The sequence below is a fragment of the Canis lupus genome, chromosome 6 (assembly GCF_011100685.1).
Source record: "Canis lupus familiaris isolate Mischka breed German Shepherd chromosome 6, alternate assembly UU_Cfam_GSD_1.0, whole genome shotgun sequence".
NCBI lineage: Eukaryota > Metazoa > Chordata > Mammalia > Carnivora > Canidae > Canis > Canis lupus.
In genome coordinates, this window is record NC_049227.1 from 59,833,888 (window position 1) to 59,842,682 (window position 8,795).

General features: G+C 40.8%; 1 long non-coding RNA gene across 1 annotated transcript; it reads left to right on the forward strand.

Moving 5' to 3' along the window:
• The first annotated feature begins 5,527 nt into the window (after nt 1–5,527).
• Nucleotides 5,528–8,389, forward strand: LOC119872275. Its single transcript, XR_005361295.1, has 2 exons — nt 5,528–6,408; nt 6,722–8,389. It is a non-coding gene; the product is annotated as an uncharacterized LOC119872275 (long non-coding RNA).
• Nucleotides 8,390–8,795: the final 406 nt, after the last annotated feature.

Here is an 8,795-nt window from a genome sequence, read left to right on the forward strand (position 1 = left end):
AAAGAAGAAATCATACCTATTCTCCTAAAGCTGTTTGGAAAGATAGAAAGAGATGGAGTACTTCCAAATTCGTTCTATGAGGCCAGCATCACCTTAATTCCAAAACCAGACAAAGACCCAACCAAAAAGAATTACAGACCAATATCCCTGATGAACATGGATGCAAAAATTCTCAACAAAATACTGGCCAATAGGATCCAACAGTACGTTAAGAAAATTATTCACCATGACCAAGTAGGATTTATCCCTGGGACACAAGGCTGGTTCAACACCCGTAAAACAATCAATGTGATTCATCATATCAGCAAGAGAAAAACCAAGAACCATATGATCCTCTCATTAGATTCAGAGAAAGCATTTGACAAAATACAGCATCCATTTCTGATCAAAACTCTTCAGACTGTAGGGATAGAGGGAACATTCCTCAACATCTTAAAAGCCATCTACGAAAAGCCCACAGCAAATATCATTCTCAATGGGGAAGCACTGGGAGCCTTTCCCCTAAGATCAGGAACAAGACAGGGATGTCCACTCTCACCACTACTATTCAACATAGTACTGGAAGTCCTAGCCTCAGCAATCAGACAACAAAAAGACATTAAAGTCATTCAAATTGGCAAAGAAGAAGTCAAACTCTCCCTCTTCGCCGATGACATGATACTCTACATAGAAAACCCAAAAGTCTCCACCCCAAGATTGCTAGAACTCATACAGCAATTCGGTAGCGTGGCAGGATACAAAATCAATGCCCAGAAATCAGTGGCATTTCTATACACTAACAATGAGACTGAAGAAAGAGAAATTAAGGAGTCAATCCCATTTACAATTGCACCCAAAAGCATAAGATACCTAGGAATAAACCTAACCAAAGATGTAAAGGATCTATACCCTAAAAACTATAGAACACTTCTGAAAGAAATTGAGGGAGACACAAAGAGATGGAAAAATATTCCATGCTCATGGATTGGCAGAATTAATATTGTGAAAATGTCAATGTTACCCAGGGCAATATACACGTTTAATGCAATCCCTATCAAAATACCATGGACTTTCTTCAGAGAGTTAGAACAAATTATTTTAAGATTTGTGTGGAATCAGAAAAGATCCCAAATAGCCAGGGGAATTTTACAAAAGAAAACCATATCTAGGGGCATCACAATGCCAGAGTTAAGGTTGTACTACAAAGCTCTGGTCATCAAGACAGTGTGGTATTGGCACAAAAACAGACACATAGATCAATGGAACAGAATAGAGAATCCAGAAGTGGACCCTGAACTTTATGGTCAACTAATATTCGATAAAGGAGGAAAGACTATCCATTGGAAGAAAGACAGTCTCTTCAATAAATGGTGCTGGGAAAATTGGGCATCCACATGCAGAAGAATGAAACTAGACCACTCTCTTTCACCATACACAAAGATAAACTCAAAATGGATGAAAGATCTAAATGTGAGACAAGAGTCCATCAAAATCCTAGAGAAGAATACAGGCAACACCCTTTTTGAATTCAGCCACAGTAACTTCTTGCAAGATACATCCACGAAGGCAAAAGAAACAAAAGCAAAAATGAACTATTGGGACTTCATCAAGATAAGAAGCTTTTGCACAGCAAAGGATACAGTCAACAAAACCAGAAGACAACCTACAGAATGGGAGAAGATTTTTGCAAATGACATATCAGATAAAGGGCTAGTTTCCAAGATCTATAAAGAATTTCTTAAACTCAACACCAAAGAAACAAACAATCCAGTCATGAAATGGGCAAAAGACATGAGAAATCTCACAGAGGAAGACATAGACATGACCAACATGCACATGAGAAAATGCTCTGCATCACTTGCCATTAGGGATATACAAATCAAAACCGCAATGAGATACCACCTCACACCAGTGAGAATGGGGCAAATTAACAAGGCAGGAAACAACAAATGTTGGAGAGGATGCGGAGAAAAGGGAACCCTCTTACACTGTTGGTGGGAATGTGAACTGGTGCAGCCACTCTGGAAAACTATGTGGAGGTTCCTCAAAGAGTTAAAAATAGACCTGCCCTATGACCCAGCAGTTGCACTGTTGGGGATTTACCCCAAAGATACAGATGCAATGAAACGCCGGGACACCTGCACCCCAATGTTTATAGCAGCAATGTCCACAATAGCCAAACTGTGGAAGGAGCCTCGGTGACCAACGAAAGATGAATGGATAAAGAAGATGTGGTTTATGTATACAATGGAATATTCCTCAGCCATTAGAAACGACAAATACCCACCATTTGCTTCCACGTGGATGGAGCTGGAGGGTATTATGCTGAGTGAAGTAAGTCAATCGGAGAAGGACAAACATTATATGTTCTCATTCATTTGGGGAATATAAATAATAGTGAAAGGGAATATAGGGGAAGGGAGAAGAAATGAGTGGGAAATATCAGAAAGGGAGACAGAACGTAAAGACTGCTAACTCTGGGAAACAAACTAGGGTGGTAGAAGGGGAGGAGGGCGGGGGGTGGGAGTGAATGGGTGACGGGCACTGGGGGTTATTCTGTATGTTGGTAAATTGAACACCAATAAAAAATAAATTAAAAAAAACAAAAAAAAATGAGTTTCTTTGTGTCTGAGTATTTTTACTAGGCCCAAGGTTGAGGACAGTAGGTGCCAAAAAACCCATAATTTCTAAAACAAGATACTAGATCATCCTTTCTGGAGTTCAACTAATAGCACATGAAAAAACTTCATTTCAATTAAATGAAGCCTCATTAACCTCTACCAGTTTGGAAAAACATTTTGACAATTCTTATTTTACCAATAATACACTCCTATGACAGAGATTTATTGAATATAATTTTAAGATATTCTTCCTTGCAGCAATTGCAAACCATGGAATCCAGAAGACAGTTCAGATTTATTTTCTTCTTTCATTACTGCATAATAATTTTAAAAATCTTGTTTATATTCCAAAAGAACTAAATAGCTTTAGATCCCTTTTTTTCCAGAGTCACATCTTTTATAGCTTCATAAATGAAACGAAAAACAAAACCGTAAGTGGGGTACACTTCTTGGATCCAGTTAGCAGAGAAAAGACTGTCCTTATTCATGTGCCTGTATTCCTCCTACTTCAATGTCTGTGTCTCAGAAAGTACAGGGCCACTATACTTAGTCCAGCTTGGATTCACTTCTCCAGATGGTTAAGTTTAATGTCAGGACCCATAAAAAAATCTGCCTCTGATACTGTTGGATACACTTTTAGATTTATAACAGATATTGCACTTCTAAATATTACATGGTTGTATTTTGCAAGATGAGTTCATACAACCCGGCTAGCAATTATATTTTTCTAGCTACACTTCTAGCTTGATGTGGCCATGTGATTAAGTTCTATATATAATATGAACATAAGTATACGTATGTCACTTGTGGATATGGGCCACAGAACTCTGAACCTGTACTCCACAAATCTCTTTTCTTTCTTATTGTCTGGGTCACAGATGTGGCAGCAGTCAAGCTTTGATCTTGCAGATGAAAACAATGACTTAGTACAAAACAACAAGATGCAAGGAACCTGCATCCCTGAACCATCTTGTGGAGCAATGTTTCCATTCAAGCCAAGAGTAGAAGGACTGTAACATGCCTTCTAAGCTGTACCCAGAGCCTCCTGAATAAGCATTTTCAGGTATCCCTTCTCCAATTCTCCTTCTTCCCCTGCCATCAGAGTGATAGACCTCAAGCACAGCTCTGTACATCCTAATAATCTTCAAGACTATCTGCTCTTGGAATAAAGCCTATGACTGAGGTTGCAATTGATCCTTCAACTTCATCCTCGAAGAGCCCATTGGCTATGGTGGACTTTGGCTGATTTGTAGCATTTACTCATGACCATTGCACATTTGCTCATTCCCTTCCTTTGCTTTAAAATACAATTCATCCTATCTCTCTTTGATGAAATCAGAGTCATCCTTCCAGATCCCAGCAGAAATGGTACCTTCTTGTGAAGCCATCTATAATTTCTCCAAGTAGAATTGTTGCTTTTAAAGAGATCCAAATATTTCCTTTCTAACATTATATTAGCACTGATCACTTCTCATTTTATTTACAGTATCTGCGCTTCAAGGTATAGTCTCACCAAGAGTTAGAACTTCGGTCATTTTAAAATATCCATTAACAATGGGTCCCCTCACGATTTATGTGCATTAGTAAAATGTGCCCTCAAGTGCTGCAGGGAAAAAAAAAAAAAAAAGAAAAAAACCTCATTGCCCAATTTGAATAATCTCAAGTAAAGACAACCAAAAAAATCAATAATCTAATTTCAACATGATATTACATAAGAAGAGTACAGTTTGACATTCAATATTAGGAAGGACAGTATACAAACTCAGTTTAAGCTCAACTTTCCAATAAAAATGTGATTAATGGCATTATGTAATAAATCAAAGGAAAAAGATTTTTAAAACTCCAATATGAAATTCTACTCATACGGTGGGTTACACTGTTATGACACAGGTTTGTCATATTAGGAACTTAAAAAAGCTATGAAAGTGAATCTTTAATACATAAACATCAGTACTTAGTTTTTAGCTCATTATTGTCACAATTTCACAAAAATATATCAGCGAAATTGGGTAAGATCCTTAATATCTTCCCAATTCACTCAGAACATTCTGGACATAGGAAAACAGCTGATGAACAAGAGACCAACCGTTCTAGCAAAACAGTTTCTACCTATATTCATCCAAAAGACAACAAGATGTCATAAAAGAGTAACAATTTCAATTCTTGTTCTGTTGCTCAGTATCAGGGAATAAAACTGTAAGATGCATTAAAATGGTTCGTCTATATGCCAGAATTACTGCTCAAACCGAAATTCAAATATGATAGGAAGTGCCGTTAGTGCCCAGTAAAAACTGGAAACTAAGATAAAATGTTGGTTGCATTTGTCAGCTTTTAAAAATATTGCTGAAGATTCACTTGCTCGTTCTTAATATTTACTTTTGAGTCATTGTTTAACCTAAAGCAGAATCCCGAATTACACCAGCTCCACGGTATCAAAACCCATATGTACCTCAGAAAAAGCAGAGTAAAAATCAAGAAAAATATGCAACAGAATCCTGGTGACTGTCTCTGGACTATACCAGTCCTATACATACGTCACATATATCATCCTATAATGCTTATGTATGTGTTTTTATTATGAAAAGTATCCGTGTTAACTACAAGAGTACTTTTTAAAACTACCTGTGAGAAAGGAAAGTAAAAGAAATGAGTTATAATATAAATATTACCCCAAAACTCCACACTAACCCATTCAAGCAAACCAACCAAGCAGCCCCAAAGCTGTCCCCGCATCCCCGCATCCCCGCATCCCCGCATCCCCGCATCCCCGCATCCCCGCATCCCCGCCCGCGCCCGCTCCCTCCCGCAGAGGCCGCGGAGCCCACTGCGCAGGCGCCTCCCGCCCGGCCTCCCGGCCCGCAGGGCGCAGGCGCAAGAAACGCGCGCAGCCGTGCACCTGCCCGCGCCCGGTCCCCCGCGCCCGGCTCTCGAGTCTCCGCCCCACAAGCCAAAATCTCCGCCACGGGAGCCGCCGACCATGCGTCTGCTTTCGATTTCGGGCGCCCGCCCCCGCCGTGCGGGGCTGCAATACACGGCGGGCTCCCGCCTCCAAGGGGAACGGGGACCGGGCGGTTTCCCGGGAAGCCAGGGGCAGCGGAGCACGCGGAGCACGCGAGGGTGGAACGAGGGGCGTCCGAGAGCCTGTCCCCGACTGCGGCGCCCGCGCCACGTTGAGGGCGCTCCTAACTTGGTTTCGCGTGCACGTTTCGGTTAACGTGCAAGAACAGCAGAGGCCCGCGGGCAGCCGGAGGGAGGCGGGTGCGGGGGCCTGAAGGGTCGCGAGAGGTGCCCCCACCCCCACCCCCGCCCCTGGGGTCCGCGGGGAGCCCCGCACGGGGGAAGGCCCGGTGCCTGCCCGCCCCGCGGCGGAAGCGGGCCGAAGCCTCCCCCCACCTCGCAGGAGAGGGGCGCTGGGCGGGGTCGCTGAATGTGTATGTGACTCAGAGCTTTTTACTTTTTTTTTTTTCAATTTTTATTCATTTATGATAGTCACAGAGAGAGAGAGACAGAGAGAGACAGGCAGAGGGAGAAGCAGGCTCCATGCAGGGAGCCCGACGTGGGATTCGATCCCGGGTCTCCAGGATCGCGCCCTGGGCCAAAGGCAGGCGCCAAACCGCTGCACCACCCAGGGATCCCCAGAGCTTTTTACTTGTATTCGGAGTTCTACAATTCCATTCGGAGTTCTACAATTCCATTCGAATGTTCTTTGAGTATACAAGCCGCGCAGCCTGCCCCTGCCGGGCGCCTGGGAAACAGCCAGGATGGCCCTTGCCATCCCCCCCGCCCCCGACCGCTTAAATCCCGGAAGGTGATTTCTGGCTTATTTTGTATTAAGTATATTTCATTTCATAGACTCTACAAAGCTGCATTATGTGGAACAATTCAGTCTCGTTTACACTAACCAAATATAAAGTTTACTTATGTTTATTTATCATGCACTTTGAAAATACATGGTCCATGCACAAACTACATCAAGAATGACCTGTGGCAGTTGTTGCCAATACGGACCGGGGACATTTTTAATCATCGCCCTAGATGATTCTTATGGACAACTTTTCGGGAAACTGTTGATTGTCTACAGATGTAATAGAATGACCTCATTCTACTTGTTTCATTTGTAGTTAAAAGCTTCTTTGCTTGGAGATCTCAGCCCTCCTTTGCAGGAAAAACGAAAACAAGCAACCAACCAACGAAACAAAAGCAAACCTCCAATTTTGTAAGCTCATTACTCCTTCCCAAAGCTTTCTGAAATATCAACTCTAAGAACTCTTCAACTTTTCCTGCTTCTAACACACCAAGAAAAGACTCATGTTTTACTCCATACTACTCCCTCAACAGCTAATGTAAAATCAGATATGTTGTTCGGAGGAAGTCTGTTAAACAATGTTTTGTTTTGTTTCTGACAAAAGGATTTTCAGTTTATCTAGATTTCTTGGTATTTTACAGCTTACAGGAGCTTATTGACATATGAACTCATTGTCTCACTTGCTTATTGGAGAAACTATATATTAATTCTGGGAATTTAAAAATAATTTATTAAGAAACTATTTGGCATTAACCAGTACAACAATGAAATCAAGAAAGAATAACTGTTTTACCCATAATATTGATAAGAACATTGAGGCTTACAGAGGTAAGATCCTTTTTCAAGCTCTCATAGGCAGCGATTTGAACTGAACGTTTGAACTCTGACAGCCTGACCCTAGAATGCATGTTGTGACAGCCCTAGATGGCACTGGGTTCTTCTTACCCGCACCCTCCAGGGGTGCCCTCCCAGTCAGCACTTGCTGGTAACTCTCTCCTGCCTGCTCTTCCTCTTGACAGGATGTGCCTTCTCTTTACTTGAGAGAGCACCACATTCTTTATCTCTTCTCTCAAGATCACTTCTCCACCCAACCTGCCTCCAAAGCCAAAGATTTACTAAATGTGTCCTCAACAAGGTCACAGATCACCTTCATTTTGTCTGTTTTTCAGAATACTCTCCATATAAGTTCAACTCCCAATATGCTGCTATAACCTCATTTCCTGCTCATTTTCTCCAGAGCACTTCCCACCACCTAACATGCACATATTTCTGGTTTCCTAGTTCTTCATGAGGCAGAGGTTTGTATTCATTTTTTTTGAATCCTGGGTACTGAGCATCTAGAACAATGCCCAGCACATAGCAAGTACTCAGCGTGTATTCGTTGATGTAATACATAATGACAAACTTAATGATATATCTGGTCCTTCAATGTGAATTGTCTGAATATATTTAATATTGTTGATCACTGCCTCCTTCTTGACACCCACTCATCCTAGGCTTCTGAGGCATGTTCTCCTGGAACTCCTAGAACCTTCTCTGACTACTCCTTCTCATTTTCCCTCATGTCTTTTTCTGTTTGTAATAATACTGAAAATATTAGTGTCCTCAGGGCTCCATCATCAATCCTTTGCTTTTCTCATTCTAATTCTGTGCATCCTCTGAGCAAAATTATAAGGACATTCCTATAGTTTCCATGCATAAACTACAGTCTTACAGATATACAATGAATGTGTATCTAACTTTCCAGGCAGAACTTTTTCCTGAGCTGCACATCAGGTCAAGGTAGCAATGTTTACTTGTTATCCTGTATGTACTGAGAATTAGCTTCTTACTGAGATGAGAACTTACTATCAGAACATACAAATGAGCATGATAAACTGTAAATTATTTTCTAGCAGGAGATACCTGTATTCGGGGCTATACAATTCCATTTGAATGTTCTTTGAATATACAAGTAATTAAACACATCCAGAAAAAAATTCAACAACCACTTAAAAGACACTGCTATGGTTATTTTTTGTTACTTTTTGACATCTGTTTATTCAGTGAAAAGCCTAGGAATCATTTGGATACCTTCTAATCATCTTCATCCTTTAAATCATTCTATTTGCTGCTACTTTTCAATTTTTAACTATCTTTACTAGCTTGCTCCTTTTATTTATTTATTTATTTATTTATTTATTTATTTATTTATTTATTTATTTTTTAGCTTGCTCCTTTTAGAAAGTTTTCTTGGCTCAGTCTTTCTTCAGTGATATTAGATTATCCTTGAATATAGTTAACACACAAGGTTACATTAGTTTTAGGTGTACAACAAAGTTATCCCACAAGTTTATAAATCATGCTATGTTCACTACAGGTGTAGCTACTATCTGTCCCCTTACATTGCT